Source organism: Schistocerca americana, chromosome 3, assembly GCF_021461395.2.
Source record: "Schistocerca americana isolate TAMUIC-IGC-003095 chromosome 3, iqSchAmer2.1, whole genome shotgun sequence".
Taxonomy (NCBI): domain Eukaryota; kingdom Metazoa; phylum Arthropoda; class Insecta; order Orthoptera; family Acrididae; genus Schistocerca; species Schistocerca americana.
In genome coordinates, this window is record NC_060121.1 from 463,786,715 (window position 1) to 463,808,757 (window position 22,043).

Below are 22,043 nucleotides of genomic sequence, written 5' to 3' on the forward strand. Positions count from 1 at the left end.
AGTAGGTGCGGCTTGGACATACAGTTCTAACTGCAATTCCACACCCAACATACACTCTCCGCAGTTAAAAAAATTCGCTATATCCATTCTGAGAATGGATGTCATTGTCCATACAACCCAAATTTCTCACGCAAACTGTAGATTCCTCCCTTGTATACGAGTTATTTCCGAAGACAGAGGAAATCGGAGCACACACGCGTTTTCACATCGTTAAAGTATCGTTATTTGTGAAAATACTGTACAATAATATGGCATTGGGCATATTTCCTCTAAGTACTTTCTCATCACGTAAAAAATACCTGTTCTTAGCATCTTAATATCTGCTATGTCCTTCATCACAGGACGATAATATTAAGCTCATTTTTGACTCATGACAGAGTGCTAAGATCTACCTCTGTCACAGGACGCTTCCTCACTTTCGAACTCACTTAAAATAATCAAATACTTGGTCATATATGAAGCCTCTTAAGGTAGCAGCAGGAAAGAGGAGCCGTAAATATTAGGTTTATACTATGCATCACTTTATAAATTCGGTAATATAGCTTATTTTATTACGATGTCATATAGACCTGTGTAAATGGGGACTGAAATCCCATTGAAAGATTTCACCGCAGCAGGAAACTCCTGATAACCGTTAGAACTTCCGAATCATATCCATAGCAGTCTCTCCCTCATTTCCACCCACCCAGTGGCACATCACTGATATCAAATTAATTGACTAATTCATAGAATTGGTCTGAAGTCACTTTGCATGGTAGTAATTTTTTTTTCCTGCAGTAGAATTACACTCACCAGATTGCTCAAATGGATATCCGTGGAGGGAAGACCATGTTCTTTTCGAGGAACGCCACTCAGAAAATTTAGAGAACCGACATTTGAAGGTGACTTCAGAAGGTTTCTACTGCTGTCAACATACATTTCGTATAAGGAGCAGGAACATAGAGAAATTAACTCACATACAGAGCCATACAGGCAGTCCTTTTCTCTTGCTCTATTTGAGAGTGAAACAGGAAAGGGAATGACTGGTACCCTTTGCCACTCACCGTCTGATGGCTTGCTTATAGAAGTAAATCTAAATTTGGTCTACTTATTGATATGTCACTCCACCGTTTATAGGGCCACAAAACTCATGGACGAATGTTGTCTCTTATTTATCGAGAAAACAAAAGACAGAACTTCTGCTGCTGATACTCTCTTCTCTTCATATTAGCCGCTAATTTTCTTATTGCAATCACTTCACGAGACGTATGTGAGAGGCTCATATTTGCCCACAACACTTAGAAGAAGCGGTATACAGCTCACCTCTCAACTCCTCTTTTGTCAGATTGTCGCTTACCTGCCGTATACTCACGAATCTACCACTCTAGGCTGTGTAGTCCTCCATCCATCATAGACTAAGTAGAGATCTGTCACAAGAAGAAAACTAGCCCCCTAACATACAGGAGGAAATTCACAACTATCCAGAGTACATGTGGATTGCTCAAAGAAATTCAGAAGCATATCACTTACGATTTATCAATATCGAATGACTGTATATAAAAATCCCGCTCTCACGTTAATCTCCTTTATCGTATTCCTATGATTACTACGCTAGAAATGAGACAGTGTAATAGTGTATGTGTCTTTGTTGATAGCACAGTCTCTCTCTCTCTCATCGTTATTTTTGTAACGTCCAATGGAATAAATCTAAAAACTACAAAAATTTCGCTAATGTCACATGGTAGAGAACTCAGTAAGATTTTACCGTGTTTCTTTCTTCTGATATTTCATAAACCTATACCGTCTGCGTGTTGGCATTGAGCATATGTGGTGATCCGATTAAACATCTACATATTGATCCTTTGGAGCAGGTGACCAGTGATCAAATTCGCTTCCGCTGACCTGTGTAAAGTTTTCTCGCCTTTACTGTAGTAACACCATATCCCACACACTATCAATCGCAAAAGAGCGTTCCTGTGTTGTTCTTGCATAAGCAATTTTATGCTTTTTCTTTCTTTTCTGTAATACAACCAAGTGGTGTATGACTACAGCTTTGTACACCGCCATACATTTTGGTTTTCTACTATGACTCTGATGTCTGTGTCAGTAACCGACATTAACATGTTTCAGACCATTTGCTCCCACAGAAAGCTGGATATAGCATGGTGTAAAGGTAAGATGCTCCCACAACACACAGGATGGTTGAAATAAAAGACAAAGACAGTGTTTCTTATCGTCAAATATATGGAGGATATCGCAACATATGGAAACTGAAAGAATTTAGAGCATTGTGGAGCGTTTCCAAACAGCTCTCCGAAGGTGGCGACCACCAAATTTACTCACAGACTCATGTTCCACAGAGACGGGATAGCAGATGTCTTGATGTTCCGTTTTCGAAGAGACCAAGAGCATTAATTCTTCATACTGGCAGTGTATATTGCACCGAGATATATGATCATTGTTCCTGTAACCCAGCTGGTGGTCATCATGACCTCCACATTTTTTAACACTACGTTTTTCATTTTTATGGCTTAAGCGCATAGCCATATGTGGAACGAGGTGGTATTCTGGATGATTTAAACCCATAGAGCATGGATAGTACGCACCATCAGTTGTCAATGGCACCGGTCGAGCTAAGGTCAACGTCACATGAGTGGAATCGACAAGTAATTAGTAAAATAACTACATTTACGAAAAACATATAAGTTAAGGAAAAATATGACAAAATGTGGGAAAATTGAGGGAAAATGAGGGAGTACTTACACGTCTTCTTAGCGCAAGAAAATTCTTGTACAAGAAAATAAGTGTGAGACAGCAAGAGGAACACGAGAAAAAGTCGACATGGAAGCACTGCGAAACAGAAAAACACTGATTTCTTGTGGACAGCGGTAGGATGGCTAGAATATATTATTTAATGTGGATGACCACCAAATGTAGAGTAGTAAATTTATATACGTCGAATCACCAGTCCAGGTATGACCTGAAAGTTATCGGATTCTGCCTTTCAGATTTTTATAAAGTGATTGGACATGTGAGTACGATAAACTTTACGTCCTCCTTAGCTAAGGAGCACTGTACTACCAGCTTAGGGTGCAATATAAAACCACCGAATGGATGTGTGTTTGATCTAGTCTAAGACTGTTCAAGTGTTTAAAACGCTAACAAAAAATGTTTACAATGTGCTTCTCTGTACTTTCTACCAGTGACAACCATGCAGAGTCAGCTAACAGGTACCTAACAGAACAGTCGCTGCACGGTTTTTGACAACGTTCCGCTGTATTTTTATTGAGGTAATAGGGATACATGTCCGCCCATAGTAGCTAAATAGTCAGCACGACGGCATGTCATACCTAATGGCCTGGGTTCGATTCCTGGCTGGGTCGGAGATTTTCTCCGCTCAGGGACTGGATGCTGTGTTCTCCTTATCATCATCATTTCATCCCCACCGACACGCAAGTCTCCTAAGTGGCGTCAACTCGAAACACTTGCACAAGACGAACGGTCTACCCGACGGGAGGCCCTAGCCACAAGGCATTTCCATTTCCGTAGGGATACATACAAATTGACTGTTGTCTTTGATGCTTTTCTGTAAAAGAGAATCATCTGCCTCTAAACTGACATGGATCTGCGTTAAAGAATGATAGAAAGTAGATGGAGTAATAGGTTAAGAGAAGTTGTAACGAGATATGATTTAATGTTAGACTGATAATGCATTATAGAAAGAGGGATATGTTGCAGGAGGTCATGTATCATGTATTTAACCATTCTTTCCATTCCTCTATCATGGTGTATCAGTTGTGTGGTATGACCTGCGTTGGACTCATATACAATTGCGTGTTCTGTGTGTGACTTAGAGTGCTATGTACCTGCAATCGTTAACAACAAACCTCTCCATACCCCAGTCATCAGAGGACTTCCAATGCATGTGTGATGAATCATCTCCACTAAACCAACAGAAAACCCATTTTGGCATTCTCCTCTAGACGAATGATGTATGCAAAGTAATCCATTCACCTGCCACATATTGGATATAAATCGAGACTTCAATTTTATAACTGCAGTGATTCCAAATTAGTGACAAGGGTTTGTGAAGTACTGCAATCCCTGTGTGCACATTTGCTTGACAAATGTCGTGTGTGGAAGAGACTGTGTTCTGCTCCCCTGCTGTCGATCATTTTATAGAACTTGATGTGGGATACCAACACAAGTACAAGAATAGCGTACCAATAGGGACAAGAAAGAAGGCATGAAGGGCGCCAACACAGAAATAACAATCATCCATTTATTGAACCATTACACACGCACATCATGATATATGAGACATTATGAGAAATAGTGTGCATAATGAAGGCTGCACAATTTTACCAATGTAAGAAATTAAAATAATACTAGCATAAAATTAACTAAAGTGCCTTGAAAGATATGTTTATGAGAGGAACACGACGGGGCCGCAAGGGAGGAGGAAACACAATACTTAACTCAGGTGCACGAAAACAAACAACGGACACCAGGCCGCGCCAACAACGGACACGTAAGACACGCAACTACTCTCTCCGTTGCGGTTCCGCGCGTTCCACCCAAGTAACAGCTACCTGAAACATTTTAATACTTGGAACAGTACACCAGTGATCAGCAAATTTAAAACACAATAACATGACATAAGAATAAAATAATTTAATAAAATCACATCATATGAGTAATTAATGGATTACGAAAGGTAAAGGGGCATGTGCCACTATTAAATCTTGCATAATTACACTACTAAATTTCTCAGTAACCAAGTTGCAATTAACGCAACAAGAATTAAATCATTTAAGTGATAATGTTACTTTAAAATAATAATAAAATTATTTCATACAAAAGAGGACCAAGAATGGCCCGATCAGTACTCCCCAGTGAAGCAGTTCACACAAATGGTACTCCACGGCTCCGAGCACACAGCCCTATACAAAATGCAACACAACCACAGCGACCCGGCGTTCTACCATAACCACCAGGCTGTAAACCAGAATCGTACAAAGCCAAAACAAGGACCGACTATTAAAATAACGAGACCTAGCCTGGGCTGGACAACAGACCAAATGCCGGGAAATCCATAAGAAACCTCAGCCAACTTAATACAGGGTGTTTCAAAAATGACCGGTATATTTGAAACGGCAATAAAAACTAAACGAGCAGCGATAGAATACACCGTTTGTTGCTATATGCTTGGGACAACAGTACATTTTCAGGCAGACAAACTTTCGAAATTACAGTAGTTAAAATTTTCAACAACAGATGGCGCTGCGGTCTGGGAAACTCTATAGTACGATATTTTCCACATATCCATCATGCGTAGCAATAATATGGCGTAGTCTCTGAATGAAATTACCCGAAACCTTTGACAATGTGTCTGGCGGAATGGCTTCACATGCAGATGAGATGTACTGCTTCAGCTGTTCAATTGTTTCTGGATTCTGGCGGTACACCTGGTCTTTCAAGTGTCCCCACAGAAAGAAGTCACAGGGGTTCATGTCTGGCGAATAGGGATGCCAATCCACGCCACCTCCTGTATGTTTCGGATAGCCCAAAGCAATCACACGATCATCGAAATATTCATTCAGGAAATTAAAGACGTCGGCCGTGCGATGTGGCCGGGCACCATCTTGCATAAACCACGAGGTGTTCGCAGTGTCGTCTAAGGCAGTTTATACCGCCACAAATTCACGAAGAATGTCCAGATAGCGTGATGCAGTAATCGTTTCAGATCTGAAAAATGGGCCAATGATTCCTTTGGAAGAAATGGCGGCCCAGACCAGTACTTTTTGAGGATGCAGGGACGATGGGACTGCAACATGGGGCTTTTCGGTTCCCCGTATGCGCCAGTTCTGTTTATTGACGAAGCTGTCCAGGTAAAAATAAGCTTCGTCAGTAAACCAAATGCTGCCCACATGCATATCGCCGTCATCAATCCTGTGCACTATATCGTTAGCGAATGTCTCTCGTGCAGCAATGGTAGCGGCGCTGAGGGGTTGCCGCATTTGAATTTTGTATGGATAGAGGTGTAAACTCTGGCGCATGAGACGATACGTGGACGTTGGCGTCATTTGGACTGCAGCTGCAACACGGCGAACGGAAACCCGAGGCTGCTGTTGGATCACCTGCTGCACTAGCTGCGCGTTGCCATCTGTGGTTGCTGTATGCGGTCGCCCTACCTTTCCAGCACGTTCATCCGTCACGTTCCCAGTCCGTTGAAATTTTTCAAACAGATCCTATATTGTATCGCTTTTCGGTCCTTTGGTTACATTAAACCTCCGTTGAAAACTTCGTCTTGTTGCAACAACACTGTGTTCTAGGCGGTGGAATTCCAACACCAGAAAAATCCTCTGTTCTAAGGAATAAACAATGTTGTCTACAGCACACTTGCACGTTGTGAACAGCACACGCTTACAGCAGAAAGACGACGTACAGAATGGCGCACCCACAGACTGCGTTGTCTTCTATATCTTTCACATCACTTGCAGCGCCATCTGTTGTTGAAAATTGTAACTACTGTAATTTCGAAAGTTTGTCCGCCTGAAAATGTACTGTTGTTCCAAGCATATTGCAACAAACGGTGTATTTCTATCGCTGCTCGTTCAGTTTTTATTGCCGTTTCAAATATACCGGTCATTTTTGAAACACCCTGTATCAAAACAACAATTTATGAACAATATGCAAAACACAAAACCTCTCAGTCCAAAGGCTTCCGTTTAGTCGCGAAGGTGGCTCTGACCCGCCTGCTGAGGTGCCAAGCGTTGTACGGAGAGCCGAATCAAGCTTAACCTTCGTTAACGGAAAGCAGAAGCACCACGAGACAAAACAAACTCCAATCTAACTGCGCAAGGCAAACTCTAAGGAATGCCACTCGAAGACTATACACTTGAAGATCAAACATAAAGCACCCAGTCTAACGTGCCGCTGAACGACGCACTTCCATCACCAGCGTCTAGTAGAGTACAATCATGGGACGGTAAACGGGGATAGTAATCCCAGCAATGGAGAGACAGGAGGACGAAATGACATCCCGCTGCACATAGAAGGTATTTCAAACTCAGGCTCGACAAACTACAACAGGCGAGATTTTGCTCCCCTTGCGAATCAAATTAAACGGCACCTCGCCGCTGTCCACACTATTAATCGTAAAATCACGGTCCGGTCTTCCCATCGGACCCCACTCGGCGTCCAGACGCAAACAACCCCAGCCGAGCCGAACTGTCTTCACGCCGAAGCAGCCACCTCTTACCTCCTCACACGCCTTCAGCTAAGCCCCGGCCAGCGATCACACACGGAAACAACCGCTGTGGTGTGCTTACTGTAAGACCTTCGGTACACACACCATCAGATTATTTGACTTGTCGCTCTAACGAAGTAGGCGAGTGTCAGCAATATGTCTCGTGGTCTTATCGTGGCGTGTTTATCTTCTGCTGTTAGGACAGACGATAGAAATGCCACTTGCACGCTTAGAGTAGCATATTGACGGTGACCAACTTTAAACAGAAATTGATTTAATTTTCACACACATTTATTAAAATAATAAAAAGCATAGACATTACGTAACTTGATTCTGTATGCTGTTTACAACTGACAATCTGAAGTTCCTTTGGTCTTGGTACGTTAATCTTATTCTCACATATCTCTGATACTTGACAAAGTGTCTATTCATTTATCTTCATGGCTACGTACAGGAATATGGTAATCTTATTAGGCGCAGACTGAAACTTGACTATAGACTGGTATAGACTAATGTAGACTGGTACAGACTGGTGCAGACAAATGCAGACTGACTGATCGGAGGTCTGTACACTCGTTATAATACCTCACGCGTTCAGGTATCACTGCGCAAGTGTGATCGGTGAGGAGAAAAGGTTCTATGTTAGCAGCAATCTCAATGGCTGCGTTACATATTAATATGCGGATCGGTGGAAGCAGAATTTGGTCCGTCTCTAAGGCAGCGCCATCTCGTAGTGCGGAGATGGACAGGTGCTGCGCCTGCGCTGTTGTACTTAGCGGGGCGCGCTCTAGTGGGAAAGTTGCCGCCTAACGCCAAAGCACCATCTGAGTGAAAACTCAGCACTTAGATCGATACTGACTTGGAAATAAGCGAGCACCATAACAGAACTGATATGAACATAGCACAATTTCTAAAACATAGATGGATGTGAACTTTGCGGGCTTTATACCTCTGGAAAGCTAATATAATGCAAGGATCATAATGACTCTTATGTTTTTATTTTATTTTATTTTTTGAATTAGTGTAGAGCGTAATATCATCTTAAAGTTTCTCACCATAGTGAGTGCCCAGAAAACTTGCAGAGTGAATTTATGTCATGTATTGGAAATATATTTCCCGCTTTGAAGTATTAACAGTGTTTCATTCCACGCAACTAATATATCGGAAAGCACACTGGATTTAACATTATATCATGTTTAAGTGCAGAACTATGTAGCCTTAGGAGTGCGTGTTTATGTTCTATGATCATATCCCTCTCCCCAATACCTTCTTGGTATGGAATCCAAACACACAACAATTCTACAGAATTGATAGCACAAGCGTTTTATGTAAATTGTTTCACACTCCTTCCTTCTGGAGCTCCATTATGCATAAATCATACATTTCTTCTTCTTCTCAATCGTCTGTTATATGAACACAATACTCTCAAATGTATCAGGCTCCTATCTACTGTACACCACTGAGGAGTGCTAAGCTCCTCAGCATGCAAGCATCTAGAGAGATCGTGTGTAATTTGATGGCTGACGTAAGATTGGTACAGAACAGGCTTCGTGGAATGGTAGTTATGGTATCAGAATGATAACACTGGTCTATATCGAATACATCAGACGCTTGTGCAAGTTTGGAACACATATTATGTTCTTTCCGAAATCAAAATATTTAAATCATTGAAACTCAGTTCGTTCTGTTCATTCATGAGACATCTAATGTAGCTTGAATAGCGGTCTCCTGCTTCTGGTCAGTTCCAAATTAAATTTGCGACAATGTTGCAGGGAGCGTTGTTTAAATACAGAGGAACAGTTACAAGCTGCATAGAGAGATCATCTAGGGCTTTGGTCAGGACACACGATTGCGAGAATACTGACTCCCGTCCACACAGGGAGAAATGGCCAATCGTAATAAAATCTTACCGAATTTATAAAGTGTTTCGGCTAAGGAGCGTAGTTTTTGGACCTCCTCTCAGCTGATTAATGGCTATTTCCTACACTAACGTAAGAAAAAGTATTTGTGTTATGTGATGTACCCAGAGTAACAGGGTTCGCGATATGCCCACATCGCAAGGAAGTGGATGGAAGTGGTTTAGCTATGATACAATATATAAGAATCACACTGGAATGTCATTGGCTGATAGCATCACAGACATTTCCAGACGTGACAAGTCGTCGAGAGCGGTGGTTTCGAAATCGAGTAATTGGATAAAACGCGTTTCAGTTATGGAAAACGTGGTGAAATTACGAAAATTGATGGAAAATACGCAAATTTGAGATACATGCACTCTTAGGTGTAAGAAAATCATTTCTTTCCTCCACGGTGAGATTGAAAACTGATGGTGCATACTAACAGTTCAAATGGCTCTGAGCACTATGGGACTTAACTTCTGAGGTCATCAGTCCCCTAGAACTTAGAACTACTTAAACCTAACTAATCTAAGGACATCACACACATCCACGCTACTATCTGTGCTCCGTGGGTTTAACTCATGCAGAATACCTCTTATTCCACATATGGTCATGCACTGCAATCCTTAAAAATGAAGGATGCAATGTCCAAAGACATGGAGGTCATGATGACCACCAGCAAGGACACCGAAACAGTGATCATATAACTGGATGCTATATGCACCACCAATACGAGGAAGAAATTAAGACATCTGCTACCCTGTCACTGTGGAACATGAGTTTACGAGTAAATGTAGAGTTCATCACCTTCGGAGAGCCGTTTGAAAGCGTTCCACAATGCTCCAAACTCTTTCAGTTTCCATACGTTGCGTCTTCCATATTTTTGTCAATAACAAACATCATCTCTGTCTTTTATTTCAATCATCTTGTGTGTTGTTGGAGTAGCTTACCCTATGCCATGCTATATCCAGCTTTCTGTGAGAGCCAATGGATAGAAATGTGTTAATATCGGCTTACCCTCTGACTGTCTGTGGGATGTGGCCTTCTTACAGTACAGCAGAGTAAACTTTATGCAGGTCAGTGGAAGCGACTTCGTTCACCGATCACCTGCTCCATTGGATCAATATGTGTATATTTAATGGGATCACCACATATGCTTGACATCAGCACACAAACTGAAATTGTTTTCGATATATCGGAAGAGAGAGACACGGTAAAATCTTTTTGAGCTCTCTACCACTCCATTGGATATTACAAAATAACAATGAGAGAGAGAGACTGTGCTATCAAGGAAGACTCTGACACCTTTACACTATCGTATTTCTTAGTAATCATAGGAATACGATAAAGGACATTAGGACATGTACAACGGGATATTTATAGACAGTCTTTCGATACTGATTAATTATAAGTGTTATGCTCTGAATTACTTTGTGCAGTCCACGTATATTCTATATGGTTGTGAGTTTCCTCCTGTAGGTTCGTTGGTTATTTTTCTCGTTGTTACAGCTTTCTACTTAGTGACGGGTGTAGGACTAGACAGCCTTCTAACTAATGGAATACTACTGTCGGAAAGTGATGGGATTTCGTGAGAACTGCAGGGGTCTGTGACTTGGCAGGGGACATCTCTTACTGGTGGAAGTCTTGTGGATTCTACATCTACATCTACATTTATACTCCGCAAGTCACCCAACGGTGTGTGGCGGAGGGCACTTTACGTGCCACGGTCATTACCTCCCTTTTCTGTTCCAGTCGCGTATGGTTCGCGGGAAGAACGACTGTCTGAAAGCCTCCGTACGCGCTCTAATCTCTCTAATTTTACATTCGTGATCTCCTCGGGAGGTATAAGTACGGGGAAGCAATATATTCGATACCTCATCCAGAAACGCACCCTCTCGAAACCTGACGAGCAAGCTACACCGCGATGCAGAGCGCCTCTCTTGCAGAGTCTGCCACTTGAGTTTATTAAACATCTCCGTAACGCTATCACGGTTACCAAATAACCCTGTGACGAAACGCGCCGCTCTTCTTTGGATCTTCTCTATCTCCTCCGTCAAACCGATCTGGTACGGATCCCACACTGATGAGCAATACTCAAGTATAGGTCGAACGAGTGTTTTGTAAGCCACCTCCTTTGTTGATGGACTACATTTTCTAAGCACTCTCCCAATGAATCTCAACCTGGTACCCGCCTTACCAACAATTAATTTTATATGATCATTCCACTTCAAATCGTTCCGCACGCATACTCCCAGATATTTTACAGAAGTAACTGCTACCAGTGTTTGTTCCGCTATCATATAATCATACAATAAAGGATCCTTCTTTCTATGTATTCGCAATATATTACATTTGTCTATGTTAAGGGTCAGTTGCCACTCCCTGCACCAAGTGCCTATCCGCTGCAGATCTTCCTGCATTTCGCTACAATTTTCTAATGCTGCAACTTCTCTGTATACTACAGCATCATCTGCGAAAAGCCACATGGAACTTCCGACACTATCTACTAGGTTATTTATATATATTGTGAAAAGCAATGGTCCCATAACACTCCCCTGTGGCACGCCAGAGGTTACTTTAACGTCTGTAGACGTGTCCCCATTGATAACAACATGCTGTGTTCTGTTTGCTAAAAGCTCTTCAATCCAGCCACACAGCTGGTCTGATATTCAGTAGGCTCTTACTTTGTTTATCAGGCGCTATATGTCGAAGACTGGAAGATTCGTGAGAGTGCAGCAGGTAAGCGATACTCTGATGAAACAGAGTTGAGAGGTGAGCTCTATAGCGCTTCTTCTAACTGTTGAGGGCAGACGTATTACAGCCTCTCGCATATGTCTCACAAAATGACTGCAATAAGAAAATTAGGAGGTAATAAGACGATTTTTACCAAGAGGCAATCGACAATGAACGTTTCGTTTTTTGTTTTCTCGATAAATAAGAGTCAACGTTCTTCAGTGAGGTTTATGTGCCTATAAAGGGATGGGGCAACATCTTAACATGTAGACTAAATTTATATTTGTTTCTGTATGATTACATTGCAAGCTATTGTATCGTGTGTGACGGTCGGTACCCTGTACCACTACTAGTCATTCCGCTTCCCAATCCACTCGCCAAACAGTTCGAGGGAAAAGACTGCGTGTATGCCTCCCTATGAGCGCAAATTTCTCGCATCTTATGTGCTTGGTTCTTATGCGAAATGATGTTGGCGGTGGTAGAATCCTTCTGTGGTCTGCTGCAGATGTCAGTACTCAACAGTGTTCATCGAAAAGAACATAGGATTCCCTTCAGGGATTCCCATTTTAGCTATGTGGCGAGTGTAATTCGACAGCTGGAAGAAAGTGCTAATCGTGAAATGTGACTCTCATGGTCAGTGTAATTAATTAGCCAATCAATTTGACATCAGTGACTTATCGCCGAGTGGGTGGAAGCAAGGGCTAGAGTACTATGCATATTATTCGGGTGTTTTGAGCGGTAATCAGGCGTTTTTTTTCTTTTTTTTTTTTCATTGCGGCGATATCTTTTAACTGAATTTCAATCTCCCACTTACATGGGGAGAGATGACCGTCGTAATAAAATCAGCAATATTACCGAATTTATAAAGTGATACATAGTGTAAATTTGATATGTACAACTTCTCCGAGCTGTTACCTGAAGAGACTTCATATGTGACGAAGCATTTTGTTACTTTAAGAGAGTTTGAAAGTAATGAAGCATCCTATGATAGATGTAGATCTCAGCATTCAATCATGAGTCAAAAATCAGTTTAATACTCTAATCCTGTGATGCAGAACATAACAGATATGAAGCGATTCTAACCGATTTTTTTAACTGTTGAGAGAATACTTAGAGCAAATGGATCCTGTGCCACAGTGTTAAAAGATTTTCATAACAAGTAACGATACTTCAGCCATATGAAAACGCGTGTATGCCCCAATTTCTTCTGTCTTCGAAAATAACTCATATAAAGGGGAGAAATGTATATTTTGCGTGAGAAATTCGAGTTGTATGGTCAACAACATCCCTGCCTCGGAATGGATGCAATGGATTTTTTTAAACTGGGGAGAGTCTATGTCAGGAGTGGAATTGTAATTAGAACTACACGTCCAAGATCTTCTTGTCTTGCAGTGCCTCCAGCCAGGGGCCAACTGGAAGACATGCTTTGCAGCCTCTTGAGAGAGAGTGAAAGTGGTTTCCTAGGTACCAAATATCAAAAGACGCTGACTTCTGCCCTGCAGTCGCTGGATTGTCCAGGTACCGATGCTCGAGGCACCATCTGAGTGGGTGAACAGCAAACTACTGCTCAGTGTAGGTAACATATGGAGTATGGTGCTTGTGTTCTCAAATATCTCTCTATACTACACCCCCAACAAATGGCGAATGTTTTTGAAATTTAATTACTTTTTTTGCTTTTATCTGTCTGTACATCTTGGGCTGGACCATGTCACTCTTTGTGATGTGATCACCAACGTCGCTTGTTGTGCTGGGATCAATCACTAGGGACTGGGCACAAGCTTTCTGAATACCATGGGAAGCAGACGTGTTGACGCCGTGTCCCCAGCGAAGTGCAGTAAGGAAGTTATTTTTCTAGCATTGTGCATCTGGTTGCAGATTTAAGTGGGTGTGCGTTTTACAGAGTCTGTTTGCGGTATACGTGTCAGGCAGGGTTTTTTCTCGATCTTACTGAAATGTTTAGTTCTTTATTATAGTTTTTTTTTTGTTTTCTTGTTTTTGGGATACGTTACTCACACTGCCAATCTGTAGCACTTAGAGTAGGACATCATGTCTGATGTTTCTGGCTGTGGAAAGCTAGCGCTTCCTACCACCTCTTACCTGTTAGCACAGCCATGGAGAGGGCTACCATCACCTGTGTGTGGGCTCCCCTCCCGACTTGTGTGCACAAGAATACAGGGGGCGGTCAGCGTGGCTGCAGTTCTCAGCACGTCTGCCCTGCGAAGACTTAATCAGAAGCCTTTTTTCATCAAATACGGGTTGTCGTGGTGGTGGAGGGTGCTTGTGTAATCATGCATCAGTGCATATAAGACCTCATTATGAGTAGCGTTTTCCCTCAAATTGCCGTGTTCCACACAGTCACTCAATTTTATATTTCCTGCCAAACGCGCAAGCAATCAATAAAAGTGACTGAATATTTTCATAGAGCTAACAGGCTGTAGGGTCAAAGCAGTATAAATTTTGACCTAACTTCACCAGTATCCACCAATAGGATGCGAGGTGATATCATATGACTGTAGCTAGCGTAGCTGAGTTATTTCCCACCAGGGAGGAGCCTTGTCCCCTGCAAACTGATTAAATAAAGAATATGCAGCAATATATTATTGACACTGATTATAATTTCGTGTCGTGCAATCCTTCTTCTCCAATGCAGAGTGTGTTTTTTTCCTACCAATTTCCAGATGTGAGATGGGAGAGGTGACGTGGGGAAGGTAAGGAGAGGGCTGGGGAACTTCCCAGGATGGGGAAAAGAGGCTCAGAACTGAACAAGTGTCCCTTTTTCAGAGGGGCAGGGGAAGAGGAAGGGGAGAGGATGGAGTGGGTCGTTTCTCAGAAGAGTGTATTATCCATAGGGCGCCATAAATCAGTTAGCATAACCATAGGTATCCACACAGAGTCATAAACCACTCAGCAGAACAATAGGCGAAGGGGAGGGGGAGGGGTGTTTTAATTGATTGGTTTAATTAATTATCATATCAGTTTGATATCAAAAAGTGAACCAGAACGAACATTACCCTAATACTGATGCATACGAGAATTTAGCGAATGTTCACGCTGCTGGCACTGTTAACTCAGGGCCACATAGACATAACCCAGGTATGCGCTGCCAAATGGGGTAAACAGTGTCAGCAAAGCAGGGCGTGGACATCATACGAACATCCCACCACTGTGACCTTCTGACAGCAACCGCACTGCCTGTGGACCATGTACCTGCAGAGGGCATATCTGGAGGTGTCGCAGCACTACGACATTTATAGATTAAGACTAAATAAATGATGCTATACCTTGTGGGTGGTGGACTTTTCCTAATTACCTCTGACGATTACTACCGCCTCCTCAACCGGCCTCACCACCATGTCTACATCATAGTGGCCCCACTCACCTCGTGCCACTGTATCTGATCCACATTTGAAGCAACAAGGAGTGAAGATCCCGTGTCTGTCATTCTAGTTCTGTTCAACTTGATGAGCAGCTGGTTAGAGTCATTGTTGCTTCCTCATATATGTACCGAATTTTCCAGCTTCTACATCCCCAAATCATCTACAGATTTAATTACGCATGCTCGTAGGTGCTAAATACCTAAAATAAAGCTAAATTCGTTATTTGCTACCCCTCCTGAAGCTGCGATTTTGTGGTCGCTTTCGCCATCATGGAGACCATCAGACCTGTTAATAACGGATTTTCATGAGTTTTAGGTACGTTTTGGAGGGACCAGTCCTCAGTACCTGGCTAGTAGCTTTTCATACGACTATTCTTAGTTACCGAGAAAAAGTATATTAAAGTTCTACGTGTACCTCCTATATCGTTAAGTACTCAAACTACAGTGGACACCAAAAGATCCTGAAGAAGATCGCAGCATAGACGTCGAAACGTAGAATGTTTGATGAAATATGCCGTGGCCTAACAACCCACAACCCAGAAGATTTCAACTCCAATGTTAAAGACGTTTCGACCTAGTGACCGTAGTGCAGGGGTCAAGATTCACACCTACCCTGCCTACGTATTTCTTGTATCCGTTTCCCGTACATGTTGTTGTTGTTGTGGCCTTCAGTCCTGAAACTGGTTTGATGCAGCTCTCCATACTACTTTATCCTGTGCAAGCTTCTTCATCTCCCAGTACCTACTGCAGCCTACATCCTTCTGAATCTGCTTAGTGTATTCATCTCTTGGTCTCCCTCTACGATTTTTACCCTCCACGCTGCCTTCCAGTACTAAATTGGTGATCCCTTGATGTCTCATAACATGTACTACCAACCGATCCCTTCTTCTAGTCAAGTTGTGCCACAAACTGTTCTTCTCCCCAATTCTATTAAATACCTCCTCATTAGTTATGTGATCGACCCATCTAATCTTCAGCATTCTTCTGTAGCACCACATTTCGAAAGCTTCTATTATCTTATTGTCTAAACTATTTATCATCCATGTTTCACTTCCATACATGGCTACACTCCATACAAATACTTTCAGAAACGACTTCCTGACACTTAAATCTATACTCGATGTTAACAAATTTCTCTTCTTCAGAAACGCTTTCCTTGCCATTGCCAGTCTACATTTTATATCCTATCTACTTCGACCATCATCAGTTATTTTGCTCCCCAAATAGCGAAACTCCTTTACTACTTAAAGTTTCTCATTTCCTAATCCAATTCCCTCAGCATCACCCGACTTAACTCGACTACATCCCATTATACTCGTTTTGCTTTTGTTGACGTTCATCTTTTACCCTCCTTTCAAGACACTGTCCATTCCGTTCAATTGCTCTTGCAAGTCCTTTGCTGTCTCTGACAGAATTACAATGTCATCGGCGAACCTCTAAGTTTTTATTTCTTCTCCATGTATTTTAATGCCTACTCCGAACTTTTCTTTTGTTTTCTTTACTGCTTGCTCAATATACAGATTGAATAGCATCGGGGAGAGACTACAACCCTGTCCCACTCCCTTCCCAACCACTACAGTTCATAACCAATAGATTATGGTCAGAGTTCACATCTGCCCCTGGAAATATCTTACAATTTAAAACCTGGTTCCTAAATCTCAGTCTTACCATTATGTAATCTATCTGATACCTACTAGTATCTCCAGGGTTCTTCCATGTATACAACCTTCTTTCATGATTCTTGAACCAAGTGTTAGGTATGATTAAGTTATGCTCTGTGCGAAATTCTACCAGGCGGCTTCCTCTTTCATTTGTTAGTCCTAGTCCATATTCTCCTACTACATTTCCTTCTCTTCCTTTTCCTACAGTTGAATTCCAGTCACCCATGACTATTCAATTTTCGTCTCCCTTCACTACCTGAAGAATTTCTTTTATCTCATCATACATTTCATCAATTTCTTCATCATCTGCAGAGCTAGTTGGCATATTAACTTGTACTACTGAAGTAAGCGTGGGTTTCGTGTCTATCTCGGCCACAATAATGCGTTCACTATGCTGTTTGTAGTAGCTTACCCGCACTCCTATTTTTTTATTCATTATTAAACCTACTCCTGCGTTACCCCTATTTGATTCTGTATTATTTATAACCCTGTATTCACCTGACCAGAAGTCTTGTTCCTCCTGCCACTGAAGTTCACTAATTCCCACTATATCTAACTTTAACCTATCCATTTCCCTTTTTAAATTTTCTAACCTACCAGCCCGATTAAGGGATCTGACATTCCACGCTCCGATCCGTAGAACGCCAGTTTTCTTTCTCCTGATAACAATGTCTTCTTCAGTAGTCCCCGCCCGGAGGTCCGAATGGGGGACTATTTTACATCCGGAATATTTTAGCCAAGAGGACGCCATCAACATTTAACCATACAGTAAAGCTGCATGCCCTCGGGAAAAATTACGGCTATAGTTTCCCCTTGCTTTCAGCCAGTCGCAGTACCACCACAGCAAGACCGTTTTGGTTAGTGTTACAAGGCCAGATCAGTCAATCATCCAGACTGTTGCCCCTGCAACTACTGAAAAGGCTGCTGCCCCTCTTCAGGAACCACACGTTTGTCTGGCCTCTCAACAGATACCCCTCCATTGTGGTTGCACCTATGGTACAGCTATATGTATCGTTGAGGCTCCCCACCAACGGCAAGGTCCATGGTTCATGGGGAGGGTCATCGTACATAATATCATTAATAAATGAGTTATTTAAGCACACTTCCTTCAAATATGTATTCCTTTTGGATTCGTAACTAAAATTACAAATATTTGGATAGCTCCAACGAGTCTCAACGATGGATGAAGTATTAGCAGCTGTGGAAGAATTCTAGGTACAGACGGAAGTACTCATCCCTAATTTTGACCTCTATTATGTAACGAAAACCGATCAAACCGGTTGCAAATACCAATCGACGTACAATAAATCCCTTTCGGAAGAAAGAGCGAAAACTGATTTTAACAAGATTAATCACCCCTTTACAGCACAGTATACTAAAAATGCCTCAGGAAAGATATTCCCTAACGATTTCTTCTGTATGCAAGTACCACCAAGAAATTTTTTTGGGAATGTTCAAAAAGTAGTTTGTGACTTGACTTATAAATTAAAAAATGTAGTTTGACCTGCACGAAATCAAGGAAGCTCACGAAAGTGCTGCACGAAGAGTTACTAAAATTTGCTATTCCTTCAAAAAGAAAAATTCTCTTATGTTATTAAATTCGTGAGGATCGCAGAATAACCAGACTTTTCGATCAGATCTTTATAAATGAAAGACAAGCATCACCTGTACCATAGAAATTCTCCCATGCAAAAGTACTCCACTTTGTCAACCATGCGATGTTCATTTTTACAGCCTGATTAAAATTGTCACAAAAAATTTAAAAATGCTCCTTATTTGCTAAAAACTAGTAGAGAAATCGCTTCGAGGGAAGATTCCACAAAAATATATTCTTTAAGTCTGCATCAGTTTAGTGCATCTGCTTTCGGGTGTGAACAAATACGTGTGGTCCGCATCGAAGTTGATCGAAAAAGGGAACAATTTTTTCGAATTTAAAAGAACTGTGTGTTTTCCGGCATTGCTTCTGAAAAATCCGTATACTTACTAGGCAGTAGCTTTCATTAAATGTGCGTGGTGCTCTACAGATTTGTGTTTCGATTGCTTCTACAATAAATACCATCCGGAAAACTGTTCTATCTCGGCAAGCGATAGCGATTAAGGAGAAGAGTCAGGAGAAAAGTTCCGAGAAATGTCAAGCTTAATGCGCCAAATGTAAGCAACCACGTAACTCATCACCGATTTCGTCCAAAGTTATGGTGTATGCAGGGGTTGGGCAGACACGAAAGTGACGGAAGTGGGAGCTCCAGGCGGTCAAGCGTTTAGAAAAAATTGCATATCTGGCGCGGGTCGGAAGAGACGTGAACCATTCGTGTTAGCGTATTTTACAGGCAGCTGTTGGCGCAGCAGAACGGTAATAGGAGGGTTGTGGGATCGAGTCGCTGTGCGAAAAAAAAATTTTATTGTCATTTTTTACGTTACTTACACTTCAGATAAACTTAAGTAACGCTCAATATGATCTATTTATTAATGTTCTGATAAAAGACATGAAAAGTAAAGACAAAGGCAGAATGCAGGAATTTCGTCATTATTTAGTCAAAATCTAAAAAACTTGTAACTAGACCTAGTATTTTAGGTAAATACCTATTATGTTCATCATTAAATAAAGGCAGTAAAAGTTGAACTTAGACGAATTACGCCAATTTACGATCGAAAACGCTAGTTTTATAGCATCTAAAAATATCTCATTTCAGGTTAGTACCGAACGAGGTGGCATGGTGGTTAGCACGCTGGACTCGCATTCGGGAGGACGGTGGTTCAATCCCGCTTTCAGCCATCCTGATTTAGGTTCCCCGTGATTTCCCTAAATCGCTCCAGGCAAATGCCGGGATAGTTCCTTTGAAAGGGCACAGCCGACTTCCTTCCCTGTCCTTCCCTCATCCGATGAGTCCGATGACCTCGCTGTTTGGTCTCTCCCCCCAACCCCCATACCCACCCCAAAAAAAAACAGCAAACAACAGGTTAGTACCTGATTGTACCTAAATTTTAAAAATTCAATTAAATAAAAAATTTTATGACTAACATTCTCTCGTGGTCTTCCCGGCTAAGAATTATGGAAATATTTTATCGAAAATTGTAATTTTATAGTACCTAAAATACCTAATTTCACCTTAGAACCTGACTGTAAGTCATTGCTAAGCAAAAGTATTGTTTCTAAACCCTTCATGTATGTTAATTTTGATAAGTAGATCTCATACGTAAGTTTTTCCACAAAATATTTCTCATTTCTATTTGTTTTTAGGTACATTCTGAACAGAGGTCGCATTTAAGTCAGAACGTTGCAGGGATTAAACACCAGGCAAATTTAAAAAATAAATCAAACTTGAAACAAACATTTGGAACTAAACCAAATGCAACAAACAATAACAAAATTCATCTTTACTTGTGTTGAGCACTGTTGCAGCAAATATACCATTCAATGCAGTTGAAAATATCCAGTTCAAAAGTTTTTTAGAGAAATACTGTCACCGCAGGTTTCCATCAGAATTCACACTAAGAAAAAACTATTTAAATAGTTTATATGAAAACACATTGAGCAGGATAAGGGAACATATAGGCGACTCATACATGCGGATCTCTGTCGATGAGACAACTGACAGACAAGGTCGATATGTGGCTAATTTGATTGTTGGAAAGTTAGATCCTGACACTCGCACTGTACCTCATCTGATATGCAGCAAGGAGCTAAAAAAGACTAACCAGGAAAAACTTGATCACTTCCTTAATAAAGCCCCCAAATTACTTTTCCCCAACAGTCTAGACGAAAATAAAGTACTTGTAATCTACACTGATGCAGCTGCATACATGACTGCTGCTGTTAAATCGTTGAAAGTATTTCACCCAGCCTCGATCCATACCACATGTCTTGCCCATGCCATGAATCGTGTAGCTGAGATGATACGTCTTCAATTTCCATGTGTAAATAAGCTAGTTTCAACCATTGAAAAGGTTTTAATTAAAGCACCTACAAGAATCCAGTTATGTCGAGAGCAACTTCCCAAAGTACCACTTCCACCGAAACCCATACTTACTAACTGGGGAACGTGGCTAGGGCGTTTGGAAGACATTAAAAACATTGTTCTTAAATTGCAGGAGGAGGCAGTGAGCATCTTCCAAGGACCCAACAATTTCCAATGACAATGTATATATAAAATCTCATTACATAATTTTGGTCCCTATTATTGAGGCTCTAGAGTGTTCAGGGAAACCAGTCTGCACGCAACTGCGATTGATATAAGAGGTGACAGAAAAAATCGACTTGGTCCCAGGTTCTAATGGTACGAAAGTTAGTGAGAAACTAAAGACAATGCTACAAAAAGACTCACTACTGACCACCCTCTGCACAGTGGCTGACACCAGGTAAACCAACAGAACATGAGTGTGCGCTCCCATTGCGTCTAATACCGTCATTTAAATATGCTCTGGTGACATCTGTTGACGTGGGACGCTCATTCTCGGCATATAAGATACTATTAACAGACAAGAGATACCGTTTTTAACGGAAAATCTAAAGAAAGTGTTAGTTATTTACTGTGACTGTCATTGTGGACATGGACAATAATATAAAGTGGATTTTTGTCTACCTATTTATCTTTCTAGACAATAAAATGTCAGCTTTTGGTCATCTATTTCCTGATTTTTATAAGCTATTTTTGTATGAGATTGAGCCTGTTTTACATGCCTGATTTAAGATTTTTAGAACTTGAAAGTCTGAAGGCACAACAGGGTAATACAAAAAATGTTTTACTGGTGTGATGAAGCCCTGCGTTTGGGACAACAAATTATTTCCATTAATTGGGTCGTGGAGAGGACAAACAAATCCACAATTATAGGAGGAGATTGTTCAAGATAAAGATTCCCATCATGCAGTATTAAAGAGATTCCCCCCCCCCACGCCCCCCTCCCCAATGCATACCGATAGTGCATACCGGCAATGTATATTTTTATCGTCAGGTAACAAATTTGACAAGAAAACTTCAAAATTGCTCTTATCTCATCGAGAGAGAAAAAGGAACCACATTCCGAGAAGACTTCATCAAAATACGTTCCACTGTGCATCATCCTCAATATTTGGCGACGTGATGCGTTACGCATGGTTTGCTGCCAAACTGTTAAATGAGAGAGAAACTTTTATGTACGTAAACCAA

At 41.4% G+C, this 22,043-nt stretch overlaps 1 pseudogene; it reads left to right on the forward strand.

The window, feature by feature from the left end:
• The first annotated feature begins 262 nt into the window (after window positions 1–262).
• On the forward strand, window positions 263–420 carry LOC124608406 (annotated as a pseudogene).
• Window positions 421–22,043: the final 21,623 nt, after the last annotated feature.